This window comes from Marmota flaviventris, chromosome 2 (genome assembly GCF_047511675.1).
Source record: "Marmota flaviventris isolate mMarFla1 chromosome 2, mMarFla1.hap1, whole genome shotgun sequence".
Classification (NCBI taxonomy): Eukaryota; Metazoa; Chordata; class Mammalia; order Rodentia; family Sciuridae; genus Marmota; species Marmota flaviventris.
The window spans coordinates 58,671,285-58,694,852 of record NC_092499.1 but is presented as its reverse complement, the minus strand read 5'-3'; the positions used below and the strand labels follow the sequence as shown (position 1 = coordinate 58,694,852).

At 33.4% G+C, this 23,568-nt stretch overlaps 1 protein-coding gene across 1 annotated transcript in view; it reads left to right on the top strand.

Moving 5' to 3' along the window:
- Mdga2 (MAM domain containing glycosylphosphatidylinositol anchor 2) overlaps positions 1–23,568 on the top strand; it is a 759,648-nt gene that overhangs the window by 169,799 nt on the left and 566,281 nt on the right. The window lies entirely within an intron of this gene.

Here is a 23,568-nt window from a genome sequence, read left to right as displayed (position 1 = left end):
GTCCACCTATAAATAAAAAAGAAATATTTAAAATTTTTTCTATATTAATTTTTTCAAAATTCAGTTAGAATTTTATATGAAAGAAGAGTTTTTAAGAATATTATTTTTTCCTATTTGCACATGCTTGTGATGTTAAATGTTAAAATTCCTCACAAGCATTCATTCATTCATATGGTTCAAAAATTTTTGCCAATTATAAAATATGACAAAATTATTAACATTTTGCTATAAATATGAAAATATGTTCCAGTTATTAAATATTAAATATGAAGAAAGGGAATTTATAAAAATGCCAATGCATAACAAACCTTGGAAAAAATATTCAATCTCACTAATTTTCAAAACTAGGTTGAAATAACTTTTTACTTATTGAATTAACAAGAATTTTAAAAATGAGGGAACCCAATGATTTTGAAAGAACAGTGACATGAACATTTATAATTGCTGCCACTGAGAATGCAAATGTGTGCATCCATTTTGAAAAACAACTTGGAGACATATATCTGAGGAAATGATAATTTCTGTGTTTCTATTGAATGAATGATTGCCATCCCCATCACTTGGGCTGTGAAAATAGTCAAACAACCAAGTATATTAGATGTAAAAAAAAATCATAATCACAAATAACATTCTATAATTTTAGAGATATAAAACTAAGGCTATGTGAGTAAAAAAAAAATGCTCAGAGCAAGAATGTAGAAAACAGGGATGAATAATATGAAAATAGGTTTTTATGAGCCCAAACTTTAATTTACAAGTAATTATATGTGGATTTATAGAGAAAATCAAAGTAGCATGGTAGCTAATTTTTCACGGCAATATTGCCATATGTTTCTAAGGTCTTTGTTCTAGTTTCTCTGAAGGAATGTAGCTTTGGTCATCCCCTATAATTTTAAAATAACAGGATAGTGATCTGATTTGGTAAATATGAAATAAATTTTAGAAAACCTAAGTTTATATAACACTTTCTGACAGAGGTTTCTGTGAAACAGTTGAATATGTTATGGAGCAACTGGTATCTTTTCTGTTGTGTGATTGCTTGCATAAATTCTTTTCCTGACTTTGAATGTTACGTTTTATGTTTTTATCAAACATTCCACTGGGCATAGTATATGCATTGGTAATGACAAAAAGAAACCAAATATTTAAATATTATCTTTAATTATCTATGAGGTAGGAAAATATTCCAAAATGAAATTAAAAAAAAATATCATTGTTACTTTTGGAAGATAAAATTAAACAGATACTTAAAATCTATTTTAGGTGATCCAGAAACACCTTAATGGGAAAATAGTGTACACACCTAGTAAAATATTTCAGAGATGAAAAAGTAATTGAATATGTGTTTAGTAATCTATATTTGGCTTCCCATTAGAGGTGTTACTTGAAAATATTGAGGTAATTATGTTAAATATCGTATAGATAGTTAAAATGTAGAATTAAAAAATGTAGGAGAATTTTATTTATTTATTTATTCTTTTTTTAGTATTTATTTTTTAGTTGTAGTTGGACACAATACCTTTATTTTATTTATTTATTTTTCCATGGTGCTGAGGATTGAACCTAGGGTCTCGCACATGCAAGGTGAATGCTCTTCCACTGAGTCACAACCCCAGCCCATGTGTTCATTTTATTTATTTATTTTTATTAGTTACACATGACAGTACAATTATCTTGACAATTCATACATTTATAATAGCTATGTACTATATTATCTTGATTCTGGTGATAATATGTTATTAGAAGGATAGTGTGTTAAAAGTTGCTGAGAGAATATAACAAAATAATTAAAAGTAAATGTCCATCGTTTGGAGACAATGAGAAAGTAGAACAGTTTCTCTTGATTAACATGAAGTAACTCTCACTTAGGTTTGTGGCTTGATACTTTTAGTATATTACCAACTTGAATTATGAAATAAAAGACTATATATTGCATACGTTTAATGTCATTGAAATAATAATTGTATTGCTGTGCATATTTCAGGTCTGGGGGAACAGGTTCAGGACATTTTCTTAAGTTCCCCAAATGTTTTGATAATGTTATAAAATAATCTCTTTGATGGACTTCTTAAAAATATTTAACTGTCCTATCAAAGTAAAAATAAGCTCAGATAATATGTTCTGAAATTGACCATAATTTAACTTACCTTTGATGATGTTCATTCATTTCTAAGATAACCTATATTGAAATGAATAAATTAATTAACCAGCCATGAATCATTTTTCCACTAAAGTACCAAGTATTTTCTTTATGTATCTTTTGTCAAACTTTTTTTCAATTTTTCTGTCCTGAATCATAATTTTGTATACATGTCATGGCTGCTTATATCATAAACCTACTGGGAGCATGTTCTTTGTCTGATTAATGGTTGTACTATCTTCAGGAACCAGCTTGAATAGTACACTTAAATATAAAACTTGATCAGTGTTTGTTAAATGACTGAATACACCATCTTCACCCTCTGCTTATGTCTCTTGTGCTACCTGTACAGAATAAAAACCATCGCAAATTTGACACTCTGTAGTTAGTGTCTACCAGTGACAACTCTTCCTCATGTTGATGTTATTCCTTTGGAGACGAAAAATAATTATTTGATCATGGCTGTAGATCCAGGTTGCCAGTTTATTTTAAAATGAAAACAAAAGCAACTGTATCTTCTTAGGTCCTCATTTTGAGCTCCACATCTGTCACCAAGGTGTCTTTAGGCTAACCTGAAAGTCTCCTGCTTAAGCAGAATTTCTAGGTGATAAAGTGATGATCTCTCCTTCCTGGAGATACCTCAATCTTCAAGTGGGGTTGTGGTGCACTCTTGTCATTTGAATTCATGTGGGGGAAGTTCCCTTCTCTTCTCCTTACAGGACAAAGGGAGTCTTCATCACTGTGAAGTGCATACTCTTTTAAGTGCCTTTTAAGAAACTCTGGGGAAGTGTTGGTACATTGGTATTTGGTAGTAGTAGGGCCAGTTGTGCCCTAATCAGTAAACTCTGGAGATGTCAGTTGGTCCCAACATGAGGTTCTTGCACATTGATTTAAAATTTAAGCTAATTAATTAGTTTCATTTTCAGCTAAGGGTCTTAGAAATAATTATAGGATAACAGAAAAAAAATTCCACTCAACATTCTGCTCTATTTCCTAAAACTCAATTTTTCTTTAGGAAGTGATTAGATTTGATTATCCATCTGTCTACTTTCAGGACATAAAGGGCTGATTCTTCTCATTTTTAAATAGTCAAATTTTAAAAACCAAGTAAGGAATAGTTTCTGAACAAAAGAGAATTTTAATAGGAATCTCATCCCAGGTTCTGTGAGACATTCTGCCTTATTACATAGCTTTTAGCTTATTGCTGGAAGTGGCACCTGTACTATATCCAACCACTTGATTCTCACGAAAAGGGGGAGTCATTCTATTAGACAATCTGTGATTCAAAACCCTTGAAGAGGCTTTTACAGAGTTTCCCATGACAAATTGATGTTTGCATATTATATCTAATCTGAGATTCTTCATTACCACTTAAAAGATTTTCAAAGTTTCCTTTGTAAATTCTTATCCCTTTCAGTTCAAATTCTACAATTTAACACTTCTAATGTTGCTTCTATGATTGCTTTTTAGCACCTCCTTTTATGCCTAAAAATACATATAACATTGTGGAAGTGGAATTTGGCAATTACTGTGTTAATGTGATCTGTGTGGAGGAGACAGATATGCCATTTGATTTGGTTTCAAAAGGAATCTTCATTTAGTCCTCAAAGAGGTATTATATGATGCTGTCATTCACCATTTATTGAACAGAAGCTTATTTTCTTGAAAGGTATTCAGAGTAAGATTCTTTTTCCCAGCTCTTTTATTTCTTGAGCTTCTCTGGTAGCATTTGATTTAAATGAAATGTTTTCAAATTATGGAAGATGATTCCTCTGTATATGCAAACTATTGTTAGGGTAGTCAGTAAAGTTCAACTTTTTCTGCAAGTAGGAAAGTGATTTTGTATAAATAACAGTAACAAGCACAGAAAAATAGAATTCAGAAACATTTCATATTAGCTAACCCCATGCATTGGAATTTCTACACAGTTGATGAGCAAAGAAAGCTCACTAGTCTCTATGCTGTAGGCATTCGCTTGGGGAATAGATTTTATCCTACTGTTGACACATTATCTCTCATTAAAGCAGCCATCACTGTCTCATTTTCATTTTCCAAATTACAGTTATGTGCACATAGTCATTCTTTGTTAGAATCCCTACAGAAAACAACCTTCCCACAAAAGTATGTAAGTGTGAGCACTACTGAGTAATGTCTGATCCTGAAAATAGCATTGTTTTCAGGAATTAGCCACCAAGATGTGAAAGAATGCTAATGATTATCTTGAGCTATATAAGAAAGAAAAACCTATCCCATAGAGAGCAAGAGAACTGAAGGCACTGAAACTGATAAGCTGCACAGAGAACCGAGTGCTGCCCTGCTCTTTCAGGGAGCATATGCACAACGTTGGTAATAGTTTGTTACTTGTTTTCTCTTTATTAGGTGGAGATGTAAGTGCTCTGAATTCTGATAGGCTTTTTATTGGGTAAACTACACACAAACCAAAAAAAAAAAAAGAAGGAAAAAAATTTAAATGTGTTATACAAATGTCATATATACAAAATGTATTTAGATTGTCAGTGTCATTTCCTTTATTTATTTTCTTTTATTTTGACTGCTTGGTTTAGATAGTTCATGAACCTTAACCAAACAGATGGGGAGAAGAGAGTAAAAATGGCAACAACAAAAACCTGCTTCTAAAATATGTCTTGTTTAGCCAGACACAGTGGTGCATGCCTGTAATCTCAACAGCTCTGGAGGCTGAGGCGGGAGGATCATGAGTTCAAATCCAGCCTCAGCAAAAGTGAGGTGCTAAACAACTCAGTGAGACTCTGTCTCTAAATAAAATACAAAATAGGGCTGGGGATGTGTCTCAGTGGTTGAGTGCCCCTGAGTTTAATCCCTGTTCCCCACCACCCCCAAAAAAGAAAATAAATTTCTTGTTTATTCATATTGATAAATTTAGTTGTCAATTCTTTGAGTAAGATGACTAGGGATGAATCAAAATTGAAAAGTCGTATTCAATTTAGTGAATGAATGAAACCTAAAGTATGAGTCAAGAAAACATTGTCATGAATTCAACACAAACTATAACTTGAAAAACTCCATTTGTAATTTGGAAGAGAAAAACAATTGAAATATGTTTGAGTTTTCTAGATGCTGGTTCTCCTTAACAGTGTACTCCTTTGATGTTGTTGTTATTGTTGTTGTTAGTGTCAGAGAAACATAAGTTTCTCTTTATCTATTTATACTGTTAAATCCTGTCAGTCCTCAAAATTGTTATAGCCTCACAAGGAATTTTACTTGTTCACATCTCTAGATATAAATTTTCAGCAAAACCTACATCAGAATAAATGTCAGGACTGGTATACATAGTTGAGAGAGACTCAAAGTGGTGTTCAAGGGGAGTAATATTTCTGAGTTATGCTTTTTTATCAATTATCAAGACATAACTTCATCCTGTCTTTTATGTCAGGGATACCTCTTCTTAGCTAAACGGAACTACTACAATCATTGCTTTTTTCAGCTGATTATGACCTATATGTTTAAAATTTATTCCACTTAAACTCTGTTGTGCTGAAGTTCATTATCATTCTTGGCCCATTACATATGCTTAATGTTATTTTGTGCAGAGTCGCTTTTATTTATTTATTAGGTACTACCATATTTCCTTACAAATCTCAAATGAACACTCAGTAATCACATTTACAATGAAAACGAGGACCTTGCCATGACTTGTAGTTATGTGGTCTTTCCTCTTCCCATTCCTTACCTAAGTTCATTTTTTTGCTTGTTTTGAACGTAATGGAAGGAGTAAAATGCGTTTTCATGAAACATTATCATGAAACCCCTAAACCGGTCACAAAGTACACATGTAAAATAGTACAGTAGATGGGTTTTAATACAGTAATGATTTTCTTAAGTCTCCTCTGTGAACAGAATGCACAGGCCATCTCTTCATTGGGGAAGGAAATAGTCAACATTTGTCTCTTGTTTGGCAAAAGTTTGCTTTGTAAGGAGATTTTGAAAACTATAGCATTGAAATTTAGGTTGTTCTAGTTCTATTTTGTTTTGAAGTATTAATTGTCAAGTGATAACTTCTTATTGGCATAACAACTCATAGGATGACCAACTTTAGTCACTAAAATATACATTTATACCTAGAATGCATAGTAACTAAAGAAAGTAGAAAATGAACATGTTGGGACATGGAGAGAGCTCAGAGAGCCCCTCGGCTCTGTAGAATTAGTATTTCCTATCAGGTGGTACAGATAGTCTTCATTCAAACAGTCATTCCTAACCCACCAATAATTTTATTTTTGTACTATTGGAATCAATGCTCCATGGACAAGAAATTCCTTATAGGATATATGAAAGTAAATGACAATCTAAATTGTTTTTCATTTCCCCCAAACCAGCATGTTATAAAGGATATATTTAAGGTCTTTGCTAAACTTAAGTGAAAGAAGATTTCTTGGAAAAGTTAGAGGAAAAAGTTCATTGTCAAATGATTCAGATTCTTGAAACAGCATGTGAAGAATTAGGTCTTGTCTATTAATGACACTACTCCCAATTTTAGAAATAAGCAACTGATAAAAAGCAGTATTAAGAGATATCAGATTCATTTATATTATTTTCCATTCTGTGATGTGGTCATTGAGATGACATAATAGTAGAGCTAAAGCTCTAGAAATATGTGAATGATAGTAACAATTGTGACTATTCATTAAAGGAACGATAATAAAAGTTTTCATTTTCAGTGAGCCTCCTCTGTGTGACTCTTTCATTTATTTCTTTCAACCCATATGACTCCATTGATTGTGTTTTACAACTTTTGTTTTATAGGTGAGCTGATTAAGTTTTTTGAAATATTTATTATCTTTGCAAGATATAAGTTATAATAATGTATTGCTCCTATTCATTTTTATAGAAAAATGCTAAATCATCTTTAATTCAAACTGAGATGCACTAGCCTTCTATCCGACTGAGCATGAAATACAAAACTCCATTGTTGACATTCACAGTAATGTCGATAGACCTGGACACAGCTCAGGAAGAGTGTGGCATAAGGCTCTTATATCCCTTGTTTTGAACAGGGGCTATTATACTATTTGTTTACTCAAATTTTGGCTTAGGAAGAAATAATGAGATAAGATTAACAATCACTGAAAATGAGCAGTTATTTTTCATAGCTGGAGGGAGAAATTATTGTGAATTAATGATGAATGCGTAAACCTCAAACACTTTTACACATAAGACTGATAAAGGAAAAAGACAGTGTTAATTTGGCATCCCGTGTCAAATTTGAACAGCTGTTTTGGACTGCAGAAATTTCCACAGCTTTAACACCAGGAAATAGCAAAATTAACAGCTCTGCACTTTTTCACAAATGTGTTTGTGGTCTTAAGGCATTAATTCATAAAATGTTCCTGTTGAGTAAGCAATGGCCATCAAAGGTTGCTCTGCTGGATGGACTCGAATGTCACACTTATTTGGAAACCTGGTGAAACATTTCTCTATATTTGTATGAAAACCAAAACCCAGTATGCATTGATTTATGTCTGATTATGTCTATGAAAATACATTCTTTGGGAATACATATTTTAATTCCTGTCCCATGTTTTTGTATCATAATTATGATATGGCTTGTTAGAATAAATCCAAAACTTTGTAAAAAAAAAAAAAAAACTCAAAAAATATAGTTATAAAATGTTATCATAAAGTCGATAAATTAGAATACGTGTGCACCCATTTATCCTTGAATTTTTATTAAAATAATTATGCAAAAATTATTATAACTATGAAAATAAGATGATAAACTCACCAGTCACAGAAAATTTGTATCATAATAGTTTTGACATTTTGACACTAACAGACAGCAGGTACATTTTTCACCAATACTGAGCAGTTAAACTAAAAATTGCTGATAAGTGGGAATACTCAAATGCTTCTCAGGGCTGGAATGTGTCCTAGGCACTTGTCTTTATAATATCATGCTGTTTAGAAAATGGAGACTCGAGAACTACTACAAGATGGAAATGGATGCCAACCACTAGCTGCCTGCTGAGAGTTGCCAGTGTGAGTGGAAAGTAAAGAGGAGTACTTATGGGAAAATGAGGCAAATCTGAATACGTTAGCAGATGGAAAGCCACCGTGCTTCTGACTCGGTGATGCACTCTTGAGCTTTCAGCTTTATCTGTCACCATCTGCGCTTCCCATACAACATGGTGGACCCTGATGCGGTGAGAGAAAAGATTGAGAGTGGCTCTCTGTTGTGACTGCTTGAGATGTAGGGTTGCAGATAGATAATGAGAATGGTTCTTAATATTGAAGCTTCGCAGAGTCGAAGTTCAGCTTTGGACATGAGAATGATGGGGCAGGAAGAGTAAAAAGAAATGAAAAAAGGCAGCTGCAGTGATCCTGATTATGGTGATTGTGTGGTCTGTTTGAAGCAGGCTCTCACTCATCAGTGTTTCTAGTTGAAAGCATGACAAATGCAGGACAATTGACGGAAAGCGAAGAGGGAGTACAATACAGAGTATACGAAATACATGGTCATTGAAAGTGAACATGGTGTAGAATAGCAGCAAATAAAAGTTAGCAAGCTTAAAAGGTGTTTTAGAATAGTGGAGAGGGAAAGATGGGGTCAATAAAAGCACTTAGGATGGTGTTCTCATAGCTTTGATTGCTATGATCTGAAAAAATATATACATTAGAAACCTTTTTAAATATTTCTTTTTATTTTTTAAAACTTGAAAGCATGTTGTAAACTGTCAATCATGTTTGAAAGTCACTTTCATCATCTTGTGGACATGAAAAGGAAAAATAAATGTCTTTAGAAGGGGAAGAGGTGAGATTGTAGAAATGGAAATTGCAGAAACAGTGCCTCCCTCTCTCCCTTCCTGCTTCTGTCTCTCTCTCTCTCTCCTTCTTTCTCTCTCCTTTCTTTCCCTTTTCATTTCTGTTTGCCTTTCTTTCTCCCATGTCTGGTCCTTTATTAAATCCTTTTGTCTGTGCCTGTAGAATTTACCTAGAATCCAACCACTTTCTCACCTCCTCTGCTACTAATATCTTGTTTTAGCTCCAGAGTATTAGTGTAGTCTCCTAAGAGGTCTTTGATCCCTCCCTACTTCCTATAGTTCATCAACACAACACTAGAATATTCACTAGCAGATGATCAGTCACATTGGATGAATGAATGAATGGTTGAATGGAGAATGAAAGGAAAGATCATGTTTTTTGGTTTTTTTTTTTGGTGCTGGGGATAGAACCCAGGGCCTGTGCGTGCAAGGCAAGCACTCTACCAACTGAGCTATATCCCCAGCCCGAGATCATGTCTTTTACACAAGTTTCCTAATAGAATCTAGAAAGTTAGATTGTTTTAGAAAATAACACTACATTTCAAAATTAGTGGTATCTGGATTTTTTTCAGAGTCAAACAAAACATTAGTCTATTGTTCTCTATGCCAAATGAGGAAGACAAGGCCCAGTGAAACCGTCTGTCACCGTTCATTTAGATCTACATCTAATTTCTAGTCCATTTTTCCTTCTATGCAATATACCAGACCACCCTCACTACAAAAATGAAAACTGTTACCAGGAAATTGATTGGTATCCCGTGTCATGCAATAATGTTGTTTTGCAAATGGTACCATAGAAGACACTGTCATTCTTCCTAGCCTTCTTTATCTTAGGGAAACTTCCCTTTGTTTCTCCCCCTTTTTTTTTTTAATACCTATGTCATTCCTGGAATCATATAATTTTCTCCCATATCTGGGAGTCAAAGCTTTCAGAGCTAAAGCCTCTTATCCTTGCTTTTTTGCCTAGAAATTATAATGCCTGTGAAAGCAAACTATGGAGCTATAGTCACAAATATGTTAAAAACCCATGCTGGGCTCTTGCTGTTAAATCTGGGTTCAACCTTCAAAGACAGTTGATTAATTACAATACATTGCTAATATTGTGTTAAATACGACTTCTGTATTAGTCTGTCTAATATATATATATATATATATATATATATATATATATATATATATATAAATTTAGAAAATTTGGAGTAACAGTAACATTGTTAACTTCTTAATGGTTTCTTTACTTCTGACAATTTACATAATACCTCAGAGGATGTGCACTTTGGACAATTTTTTTCATAAATAATCTATGGTTTTTTTTTTTTTTTGAAAGCTTTATACTTTTTATGTAGTGCTTTAATTTTCACCAGTGGAGAAATAACCCTGATATGTTTTTTATTGAAAAATTTCAAAGTTAAATATAAAACATTTCTAGTTAATAAATGTTTCTCTGTCTTTGAAGGCCTATTGGGGAAACAAAAAGAACATGTGCTTTAATTTATCTGATAATAAAAAGAATTTGAGCCATTTGCTCACTGATAAGTGATTATATGACTCTGAGATAATTTGATTACTTTTGTCTGTAGGCAAAGATGGTTTTTTTTTTTTTTTTCTTTTTTGAAGCAGAGCTATTTTACATTTTGCATTAAGACAGAGAAGCATTATACTGGCAGTTCAAGGTATTAGTGTCTGTTCAAACTCACTCCTTTGGCTATTAGTATGTTGGGTAAAATACCTTGCATCTGTACAGCTTAGTTTGCATTACAGGCAGACCGTACCATTTGCAAATTTCATTTCCTGTAAACCTGTGCATCTTGTAAATGTTGTCAAACAAAACTCTGATAGTCTACTCAGATGTTGATTTAAAAGTTTCGAAGTTAAAGCTGTTTTCTTCACTCTGAAAATAATACCAATTCTTTGCCAAGTCAGATTTGCTCCTTCACTTATTACTTTGTACATGACAAAGAGAGTCAAAGAATAGGAGAAATAAAACTGGTATCTTTCCTTAGTATCACACTACCTTGTGCAAGAAATTGGACCTTGTTAACTCATAGTTGCAATGACGATGTCATTACGTATGTACATTTTCAGGATATTACTCATTATCAAATTTTAGGATGTTCTTATAGAAAAACTTCTAATTTCTCAGAATTTTTCCCCTTTCTCCATTTCCATTTCATACAATGTGAAGATTACCATTATAATAGTGAGATAATTATTACTATCAGAACAATTCTCTAGGGTTCCTTTCCCCTATCACCGTAGAAATGAATCTTATAGTTAGAGGATTTTTAAAATAACATGTTGCTCTAATTACTACAGAATAATTTACAACATCACATTCTTCTTAAACATGCCTATTTAATTAAAAAAAATATTTTCTCATTTGCCTTCAATACTAGATTTTAAAAGCCAGAATAGTTATTCAGAAAGTAGTTCAAATGTACTGTTTATTCCTGCCGGTCCTGTGAAGAGTAGTTGAAAAATGAACTGCATCTGTTTATCACTTATGGGGGGGAAAATATAGGCAAAAATGTGAGAAAATAGTATTTTTTTTCACTTTTTCATAACATAAATGTATAGTACACAATCTAAAATATATTTTTGATAGGAAAAATAATGGATTATTGGCATTTGCTTCTTTAAATGTTAATTTGTATAATCTTTTTTTTTTAACCAAGTGATAAAACAAACTGGAAACTGAATGTTTCTGTTTTGGTAAAAATCATTTTATTGTAGATAAACTTAAGTATTACTTTCATAAAAATATTGTTGCTACTAAAATATTCATAAAATATTGTGCTACAATATTTTAATAATATTTTATTTTACACATTAACTTAAACCTTGGAACTACTTCAGTTGAATTCATGCAGTTCTTAAATAATAAATATAAATGTGTATACAGCTGTAAACACTGATATGTTCAGTTCTTTCTGGAAAAGTATGTGTACGCATGTATTGTTTGTGTTTGAGTTAGTCAGCATTCTGTCACTATAACACATGCCTGAGATATCAACTTATAAAGAGAAAAGGTTGATTTGGCTCATGGATTTAGAGAGTCCAGCCTATGTTCCATGGCTCTATTATTTTAAGGCCTGTGGTAAGGCAACAGTCAAGCTGGGAGTACATTTTGGGACCAAACCACTTACCCTGTAGCCTGTGTTTTAGTTAGCTTTTCATTACTGTGACTAAAATACCTGACAAGAGCAATTTAACAGGAATTTATCTAAGGCTCAAGGTTTCACAGGTCTCATTCCATAGAAGGCCAATTCCATTGCTTTGGGCCCAAGGTGAGGCAGCACATCATAGGGAATGGCCCAACAGAGGAAAGCTGTTTAGTTCATGGCAGAGTCAGGAAGCATAGAAAGAGAGAAAGAAGGGACCAGAGGAAAAATATACCCTTCTATTGCATGCCCCCAGTGACTAACCACCTCTAGCCACATCCTACCTACCTACAGTTACCACCCAGTTGGTCCATTTAAACTAGGTTTGACCCATTAGGTTACAGATCTCATAATCCAATCTTTTCATGCCCGAATATTTCAACATTAACAGGAGCTTTAGGGAAATGCCCAATAATTAAACTGTAACAGCCAGGGAGCAAAAGAGAAGGGGCCGAGGGTCTCCTTGTCCTCTTCGAGGGCATGCCTCCAACAGAAGTAAAGACTTTCCACGCAGCCCCACCTCTTTAAGGTTCCACCACCTCCCAGTATTACCACTCTCTGTGGAACAAACCTTTAACACATGGGCCTTGGGAAGACTTTTAAGATGCAAACTATAACAGTATTTATTAATTAGTTGTATATGTATTAAATTTTGGCTAATTATTGAGCAGTCCATTAGAACCTTTTAAATATTAAAGAAGAAAATTATTAGATATGAAATAATTTCTAAGAAATTAAAACATTGAAGCTTTCATTCTGTAAATTGATTACATTAGTTACAATATTAATGCCCAGTTTATTATATGAAATTTGAAGATATTAACCTGGAGAGAAAAAGAACAGAAAGGATGTTTTTGCATAAATTTTAGAAACTGAGATGTGAGCTTGAACAGTGGCGAGGTGGGAGAGATGGGGCACACATAATTGATTGAGATAGTATAGTAATTGGAAGGTTTACACTGGTGGTATGAATCTAATACCTTGGGGATTAGGTGTTAGGAAAATGTGTAGCATTGGGTTTAGAGACTGTTATGTTTTGGATCTGAGGTGTCTCCCCAAATTCCTTTGTTAATATTTAGAGGTGAAACAATGATTAAATTATGAGAATTGTAACATAATCAGAACATCCTAGTTTGAATGGACTAACTGGGTGGTAACTGTAGGCAGGTGGGGCATAACTGGAGGGGCTAGGTCACTGGGGTTATGCTCTGGAAGGGTTCCTCTTCCCTGTGGTCCCTCCCTCTCACTATCTCTCCTTTCTGATTATCATGAGATAAGCAGCTCTCCTCTACCTCCACCCTTCTGCCTGTTGTTCTGCCTCACCTCAGACCCAGCCTATGGATTTGGCCAACCATGGACTGAAACTCTGAATCTGAGAGCCCCAAATCAGCATTTCCTACTTTAAGTTGGCCTTGTAGGGTTTTTTGATTGCAGCAGCCAAAAAGAGCTATCAAAGAGACTATGGCATTAAAAGTATTACCAGAGTCTTCCTCACTGTAAGACCTTGCTTTGTAATGATTTGAGATTTATTTAAAAATTACATAATTACTTTTAGCATTGTGGACTTTCTTTTAACTCATCATCACTCCATTCTATGTTAAAAAAGTGAAAATGTTACTGATTTCAAATTATTCCTGAATGTATATCAGGATTTAGATTTCTACATGCAGATCACCTTGCAAATTCAATTTTATAGAGAAAAATATTATGTTTATAGGTCTATTAAAATAAAGAATATGCTAATGTTACTCTCAGAAACAACTGTTTTGAAGTGAGCATTATGAATATTTCCTTTTGATTGACCACGGAACTGCTGCATCTGAATTGTCTATAAAAACAAAACAAAACAAAACAAAACAAAACAAAAAAACAAAGGCAAAGCTCTTTAGAAATTAGTTACCAGTACAAAGTTTCAAGATGTCCAAAGATTTCCAACAGTACCAAGCCTTGTCTTTTCCTAATCTGCTTGGCATGATCTGTCAACCATTCAGTAAATATTTTCCACTGAAATCCTAACTTGCAGTAGGTTTTTTCATAATGTGTCCTCCCCATCAAAGGAGGGTCACTAAGGTTTGAGACCACTGGAGAGATAATGCTCCTATATTTAAAAATATATGCATAATAAAATTCTTAAATTCAATGATATTAGTAGAAGTTTCAAAGATTGCCACACTTGATGTTATGTAACTATAAAGGTTTTGACTCTCATTTGTGTTCATTCAGAATACAGGCAGTATGTCTGTATTTTGAAAGATGTGCCTCCTGCAAAGAAGCTTTGCACTAAAGTTTGATTAAAACCAAACTATCATGTGGGGGACAAAATTTCTATTTAGTTATATGCAGCTTTTTAAAGCTAAACTTTTGTTTTCTTTGGGAAATAAATATATTGAGTTGAGTTTTGCCTTAGGTATTGTGAACTAGAATGCTAGAAATCTTGTCCATTTTAAAAACAAAAGCAATGTGTTTTAGCAGCATTGCATCTCTTTTTAAGGTCCTTATAAACAGCAGATATGGTGAGGGGGCAGTGGCCTGGGAATAAGATCTGAAGGGAATTCTCATGCTAATCATGTATTTACCCATAGTCAGCTGCCCTGGGCTTCAGAGGCAAAGTTTCCTCCCCTGTGAAAGGAGAAGATTGTGTTTAATGACTTCACAGGGTTCTGAGCCCAACTCTAAATCACCATTCCACTTTTGAAAAATCTTAGATATTTTAGTTGAAAAGTTATAGATTAGTTCTTTGACAGAACAGTATGTAGTTACTACTAATGGCATTAAAAAATGGAAAAAACATGATAGAAATGTTAAGTAAAAAATGCAAAACTATTGTGTGTCTGTATATATACATATATACATATATGTATGTGTAATGAATATGGCTATTTTATAGCTAAAATATACATATACACATAGCTCAAAATAGAATAAATAATAATAAAATAATTGTTCTGGATTAGTGGGGTTATGTATATTTTTTCTTCTCTTTTTATGGATTATCTTTGGCTTTGATATGCTACTTTTACAACTGAATGGAAGAAAATAGAATCACATTGTTGTTTTTCTATTTATTTCCTGTTCCCTAATATCCTTTACTACTTTGAATAAAAATCATTTTATTTGATATTTGTTAAGAATATAACACTGTAAACATTCTATTTTTAGAAGCTTGGTCTTCTAGAGGCTTAAAATTATTTGAAAAGAGATATAAATGTTATATTTCAGATATCATCTTCCAATTTGATCAATTATTATTCTAACACAAGGGAGGAATTCTTATAGAGCACAAAAATTATTATACTTGCCAATATTTCAAGCTTTTTACTTTCATAGAATTTTCTACTAAATTAATTCCCAGAGGGTGAGTATATAAGTAAAAAGATTAAGGGAAATTTTATACTTTGGAATTATTTGAAAACTATCTAATATTATTACTTTTATTTTATTTTAATAAATCAATTTCTCCCAAGATTTGGTATTTCTAAATTAAAAGTAAATAGTATTTTTCCATAGATTAATTATACAAACAGGAGAAAGCTATCCTAATATAATTGCTTTTTGAAGAAATAAGCATTTTGCTAAATTTTGTTTTGCAGACTTGTTCCCATTTTGATTTAGTTGATTTTAAAACATGTTTAACTTGTTTAATCTAGACTAGAAATAAGGTGATACTTTTTTAAATGTCAAGACAGTTTTATAGCTTTCTCACTACTAAGTGATTTAGCTTAGACTCTGTGTAAAAATGGTAATGCGATGACATTCAATTTTGTTAGTGAAAAGAATGACAAAATCTTCCTTTAATACCAATAATCACAGGAGATAGAAGAATGTTTAAGAATATCTTCCTTACCCTGCTAGTTCATATTCTGAGAGCCATCTGATATATACCAGTTAATATTAAAAGAAAGCAAAATACATATATCTTGCACTCTTAATCCATGATATTTTGGGACCCTCAAAATGGAGAGTTTTACCTCCAGCCTCCTCCTCAATACCACTCCAAGTAGAGAAGAACAATAGTTTTCCCTCATTGTCCCCCTTTGTCACCAACCTTGAGATGACATTTGTGTATAAACTCACTATTGCTGGTAAGTTATAATGTGAATTTGCTCTTTTTCCATTATAAACTTTAGGAAAAAATGCTGTCTTCATCTTGGAGTATAAAATCAATCTCACTTCCATGCATTCATTAATTCATACTTAGTTGGACACTGGAAATGGCTACTCCTGGGAACATTTTTTATTCTTAATCTTGACAGAAATGGGGAATAATCATTTAGTGGAAGTCTCATTAAAGTGGAAATGATAGTGTTTTATTGCACAGTAGAGTAACCACAGATAATGACATACTGTATATTTCAAATCCTGTAAGTAAGTATTTTGTTTTCAGCACAAGAAAGTCCAAATATTTGAGGAGATTGAGATGTATGTTCTGATTCAAACATTATACAATATATACATATATCAAAATATCACATGGTAACTGATACTATGTATAATTTTAATATTAATTTATATTAATATGTATATATTTAAAAATCACTTGGAGAAACCAATCCTATGGAAAGCCCTATAAAGTTTGTCATCTGCCACTGTGATAGAGCTGTACATTCCAGTGAGCCTGCCTGTGCTATCATTGACTTTATTCTTGGCACATTTCATTTCATTTCATGTAATAGAGAAACAGGAGGGGTGAGAAAGAAGATCTGCTTAGTGTACCTTAATAGATATTAGCCTTTATCCCATTATGACTCTAAAAACTAATACAACTTCTAATACACACAAAGGTGCTAATTTGTTTCTGAATCTAATCCAAAATCATGCTAAATAAGTCTGCTAAGGTAGAAATTTTGAATATTTATGTCATAATATCCTATAGGTCATTACATATGATTTTCACAATTCCCTGGGATATTTCATGTATATAGCAGTCATGTAGAATAGAATAGAATCAGATTTATTTCTAGAGCTCTCTCGATATAAAACCTGAAATAAAAAACAACTTTATTTTTTTTTCAAATTTCCAACCTTTAGTATGAAGCAGATTTGACATTTCAAAGGCAATTTTAAGTGATTATTATTTGCATAGTAAATTCTCAAGATTCTCTATATGCTCAGACACTTTGCAAAGAGCTGAAGTCATTTGAAAAGCAATGCACCTGGCATTTATATCCAAAAGAGGTGCCAAGTTTAGCTAGAATATACTTTTAAAATTTTCTCCATTGGTTTCATCTTGATTTTAATGCTACCTTTACTCCTTAATGAAAAAGATAACTGTAATAATTTCAGTTTATGAGGTCAGGAAAAGCTTTGCTAGGCATAACATAGGACTCCAGTCTACATTTGTTTTGTCTGATTTATTAAGAATTAGATTAATTTTGGCCACAACTGCCAGCCCTCATCACAGTCAGAGTTGCTATCCACAAAAGTCTTTCCTCAAAGAGGCTTCAGAGAGAAAAACTACTTCATCCACTCGGCTCTGATTAAGAACTTTCTAGCACCAACAGACAAATATTTGGTGTCAGACTTTTCTTCTTAGATACAAGATAAAGGGCAGCATAACTAATATGAGTATCCCATTTATTTTCAAGCACTCATAATTAGATTCACTTTGTAACTCCCATAAAGAACAAGTATGTTCATCTCTTTTCTTTCTTGGAGACATCTTTGTAAATCATGAAGAGCAGGACCATAAAAATTGAGTCTGATCTCATGAGGTTGGTTAGAGGCCCTGCAAAAACTGCCTTTGTCACCATAACCCACCTAGATTGGATGGCTAAGCTTTGTAGCACTGTCCAGATTGCCAGTTTGCCCAAACTCCTCAGCTCTTTCTCTCCCCTGTATTTACAAGAGAAATGCAAAATGAGCATCACCTTTAATATGTGCTCTCAGGAGCCTAACTGCCTATTACTGTAGGTCCGAATTTAATTTCCTTAGTCTTTTGTTTAGTATTTATCACTATTTTTCCCCCGTCACTGCTCCTGACACCTCTTCATACAAACATGGTTTTAAAGTAACAAACTGTTCATAGAGTTTTTGCCTTACTCTTGTTTTAAGTATGGAATTAAACTTAATTGCATATGAGTTGCTTTATGGAAGAATACATTAAAAGGTTAAAGTACCAAGTGACACTAAGCAATGTATGTGGTGTGGCATATGTGCTGAAGTCTGTTCTTAATATATATATTCATGAAATCATCAGAACAATTTCATTTATTCCTTACTTTACACATCTGGAAACTGAGGCTCAGAGGGCTGACTGACTTCTCCAAGGGCAAAGGACTGAAAAGTGAGAGTGAGGATTCACACCAAGCATCATGATTCTAAAACTATTCATTTACCGACTTCATTCTGCTGCCTCTTTAGCTGCTTCTGAATGTGGAAGATCATGCCATGCTATCAAAACCTTTAAAAGATGCCCTTGTTCACATGACTGTAGTGTATATTAATGGAAGGAGGCAGATGAACGTTGTCAGTTTCCCTCTCTAGGACCCCTATGAAGAACCTTTATTAGATGTTATGCTGCATAAATTCTTCTCTTCACTCTGGTTTCCCTTTTGCCTAAGACTTTCACTGTGTTTCCTTTTCACTCCTGCAACACATGTACTTTATGTGCTATTGTTTTGATCTTCACTACCCACAGTCAGCAGTTGATAAATAATAATGCTTAGTCTTTGATGAGGGTAAAAGAAACCTTTCTCACATACTAAGAAGCTCTATTTTTTCCTGTCTCTTTAAACTGCCAGCTTTATTTTGGCTTCTCCTCTTTACTCTTTTGGCAGGCATTTATCATAAATCTTTGTGGCTTTTTGTTGAGAAAGTAGTAATTTATGATAGTGGTTCCATTTTTAAAGAATAGAGTTACTTGCTTATTGGTGCCTTCCCTATCACCCTTAGTTACAGTTGCTCCAGTCCACTGCCTCTGAGTTGGAGATGTGTCCCAGACACTTGGCCTTCTTCCTTCTAGATGTAATTCAGTTGCCCCTCCTTCTTCCTTGTATAATTCTCTTCAGTATTCCATCATGCACAGCAAGGTGCAAAATTCAAAAAGTGAAATATAAGGTATGTGCAGAGTGAAGAAATAAGGGTTTGTGTAATTTTAAATTTATGCATAACCAATGAACTTATGAGGTGTGGTGTGACAATCTGGTACATGTATCTGGCGTATAATGGTTGAATCAAGATAATTGGTATATCCATAACCTCAAACATGTATCATTTCTTTGTGTTGAGAATTTTCAAAATCCTTTCTACTAGCTGTTGTAAAATTCGCAAAATATTAATACACTTATATATTCAATTGAAATGATTGCAAGAAAGAGCAGTGAATTGAGCCTTTTCCTAGCTCTGTGTTGCTTTCTTCTGCGTCTTAGGTCCACCTTTGTCCCATTGCTGGTCTCCACATTGCAGCATTGGTTTGTATCTGTTGACACCAAAAAAGCAACAGCAGCACTGTGTGCATGTATGTGTGTGTAAACTAGAAAATAGTAAATTAGAAATAAGTCTATAAGACTACACCAACTACTTTATGTTGCCCTAGGGAAAACTTATATTTTTATGACATACTTAAGTTATGACCATTTGTGCCCTGTCCCAAGCAGTATTTATTTATTTATTTATTTTTTTAGAGAGAGAGAGAGAATTTTTTAATATTTATTTTTTAGTTTTCGGCGGACACAACATCTTTGCTTGTATGTGGTGCTGAGGATCAAACCCAGGCCGCACACATGCCAGGCGAGCGTGTTACTGCTTGAGCCACATTCCCAGGCCCCTAAGCAGTCCTTTTGAGGAGCTTTTAGCTACTAAATCAAAGTACTATCTGGGAATCAGACTTGGGGCCTCACAAATGCTAGGTAGCTGCTATAACACTGATCCACTGATCGACACTCCCAGCCCTGAATTTCCCTACTTTACAAAGTTCAACTCAATCACCACTCCCTTTGCAAAGACTTAGCTGAAGATCACTCAAGGCTTACCCGTGATGCTCAGTTCATTTCACTTTTCCTTAGGTGCCTTACTGGATCATGTGCACTGTTCACATACTTGGTGGCATTCCATGATTTATCATCTTTTTGTACTGTCTCTTTCTGTTGCTTTATTTTTTGTATGTCTGTGACCCCTGTTACTATACCTAAAGTACTAATATCCTGAAAATAAGGGCCAAGATATATAGTCCAAACTATATCCACCATTGCGCCATATGCTTGAGGTGAGTATTTATTTGATCAATATGATATTTTTCAGGAATTTTTAGACAAAGAATCTTCAAAGGAATATTTCAAGTGGAAAGAGACAAGGAAATATGAAAGTAGTTTTAATAGAATTTCAATTTAAGATACAAATTTGACAAAAAGTATTTCCTGACATAATGTTTATTTTCCTTAATTATACTGTAGGATTTTTTTTTTGAAATTATGAAACTATGGAATATTCTTGTTTATGTCTTAGATTTTAATTTTTTTTTTCAACACACGTACACACTCACACTCACACACATGATTTCTTTCCTAAAGTAAATCTTCACTCCTCCAGATTATTTTGTGGCAAGCCACAACTCTGAACAAAGACTTCGGTTTTAGTAGTAAAACCTCCCCTTTCTGTGCTCAGGATATCTAATGCCCATTATATTGTGTTCATTATAGAGAGGTTGATGAGAAATCGGAAATCCAAATAACAGTGTTGCATTGAAATCTAGGCAAAATACGTAGTAGTTTATTTTAGTCAATTATTTCTCTTTTAAAAATGTCCCCTTGTTGGTATCATAGTGTTTGCAAACCTTTCTTATTTGACAGCAATCACTTGGAACACTGATCAAACAATGTCCTGTCCCTTTTTGGGAGATTGTGTGTCAGTGGCTCATAGTTAAAAGATATAATTTTAACAGGAATTAGTATTTGTAACCATAACTTCCACTCTGGAAGGATTTTATACTTTTAAAAAATATCTCAGAGAATTCTTAACATCCAAGAAACTGGGGAACACATCTGTGTAAAAAGATTATCCTTCTTGTTTGGCTTCCTTTTTTTCTAGTTACTAACTTTTGCGGGCATCAGCTAACATAATCACTGGTTTTATTGAGAACTTCTGCTGCAAGTTGGATTTAAAGGCAGCAAAGCAATTAGAGTTTATTAAGTTTCTTTTAATGGCAAAGAGAATCACTCACCTATGAGTATCATTAGCTGGTGAATTATCTTCAGGCTTATAAGATATTTGAAATTAAAACAATTTATTGTCCTTAACCAAATATGGAAGGATCCCACAGTTTTAAATTCAGGGACTGTGCTGAAAGCAAGTTACTCATCTGTGAAACTCCTTTGTTATTGTTGTTTCAGTCCTTTCAAAGTGTCCTTCTATGAAATAAGTTGAAATTGGGTTTCTAGGAAAAGTGAATAGCTTTGAACTTCAGTAGTATCGTTCACTTCACATGAAAATAAGAAAACAGGAATTATATTTTATCTTTTTCATTAAATACCTATCTTTGGTCTCCCCCTCCCCAGTTTTGATGACTTATTATGTGCTTCAGTCTGTAGTCCACAATCATTACAGGTATTCTCAGACCTCGAATATATTCGAATCGCAGAAGAGAGTCTGTGAAGGACAGAATGCTCACAGTGGGAAGCCACTTTTCTGAGAAATAAATGTACCACAGAAAATTTAAATTGCTTCCAGTTTTTCACAGTGCTATTCTGTTTATAAAACTCAGACACGTTTCTGTTATTATTTCCAAGTTTGAATCCCCTCTGGTTTGAGATCTTCACAATTCTCTTTCTTACGTATGAGTCATAAAAATAATGCTAGGTAACCGCTATACCAGATGTTCTTCCTGACCCAGCTGACTGACCCTGCTGGTTCTGTACTTCCATTACATCATATATAAATGAACACACACGTATGTACCACTTAAACACATGTACACATATGCATGCATATACATATGCTTACATACACATATATGTGCACACACACGTACACTTACATATACATTTAACTTGAGTTTCAGAGAGCCATGAGGATGCTTAATTTTGACTGTTTCATTGAAGTAATTAGAAAATTTTGGGGTTATATTAATGTGACTCCACAGTTAGCCTCCCATTCTCCTCCTCTTGGCTGGCAGTGGATATAATGTTTACATTTGTGTAGGTAGAATTCTTAAAGTTGTAACTCATAAGAACTTTTACACTTGTATGAGCCAATTTCATCACCTTAATTTCAAAAAGCAAAAGTTGAAGATTCTCTAACCCTTAAAAAAAAAAAAAGATGCAGTTCTTTATATAAAGCTGTGTGAAATGAATGACATTGTACAGCTTTCTTATATAAATCAATTCATGTTTAGACAAGTAGGCATATAAAAATCAATAGATACTCTATTTACATAAGAGGAATTAAAATCATCTTCTTGGAGTTGCCTGCATTTTGACCAGTGGGACTTGTAGAGCCTTATAGTTAGCTTTGAAGTTGTTTCAAGGTTAGTGATGGATCAGGAATACTCGTGGTTTCCCTTTGCTGTAGTCTAGTTGACAGTCTCCAAATAGAACCAGGGCCTTTCTGGGCTCTTTTCCCAGTGTACCACTGCATGTGATTATGTAATACCCATCTTTTAAAGAGGGCACATCTTTGGATAAGCTGCATGATGAGACCTGGAAGCCAAAATGTTGTATAAAGTTTTATTTACTATATTTCATCACTTAATGTAACTTTAGTTTTTGTCTTTTGTTATGAATTTTGCATGAATTTTTATAGTTCTTTCCTCTTTTGTAGAAATTCTTTCCTCTCTCCTCTCTTTGTGTGTCATCTAAATGAATAATTCTAACATATGAGGCTCTAATATTAGAAAGGTGAAAGCACACCAAACTGTAAACATTGTAATACAGTATTTGTTTTTTACACACCTTCCCTTAGTTGTTTTTTGTTTCTGTTTAATTTTCAAATTATTTCAAAATTATTTCCATGTAACCAATTAGTTTTTTTCTTCCTTATGAATATCTGTTTGCAGGCTGAGCAGGAAAATATTTATAACTTATGATTTATGATTAAAGAATCACATGTTGTAACATCCAAGACAGGAACAAGATGTCCTCAGAACTTATACAGAATAAATTATGTATTATTCATATCTAGAAGAATTAAATCTCTTAGGAGTCAATTTAAATACTGATAATGAGAATGAAGGAAGTGGTATCACTTCTTTTCATCAATGATTAGAATCAGATCAAGTGGAAATATCTGTCATGTGATTTTGAAGTTAAAAACTACAGATTCAAAATCATGTACACAGCCACCACTATATTAAAAAAATCCAGCCTATTTCGCAAAATAATAAATCATCTAGTTTGTGGATTATAAATGCATTCTCTTCTTTCCCTATTTCTTCCACTTCTCTGAAAATAATTCTTCTTCTCAGACTTTTTAACAACTTGGAAGAAGTAGCTAACATATCATGTAAATCAGTTCATCTTGGCATTAATTAATTTTCCTA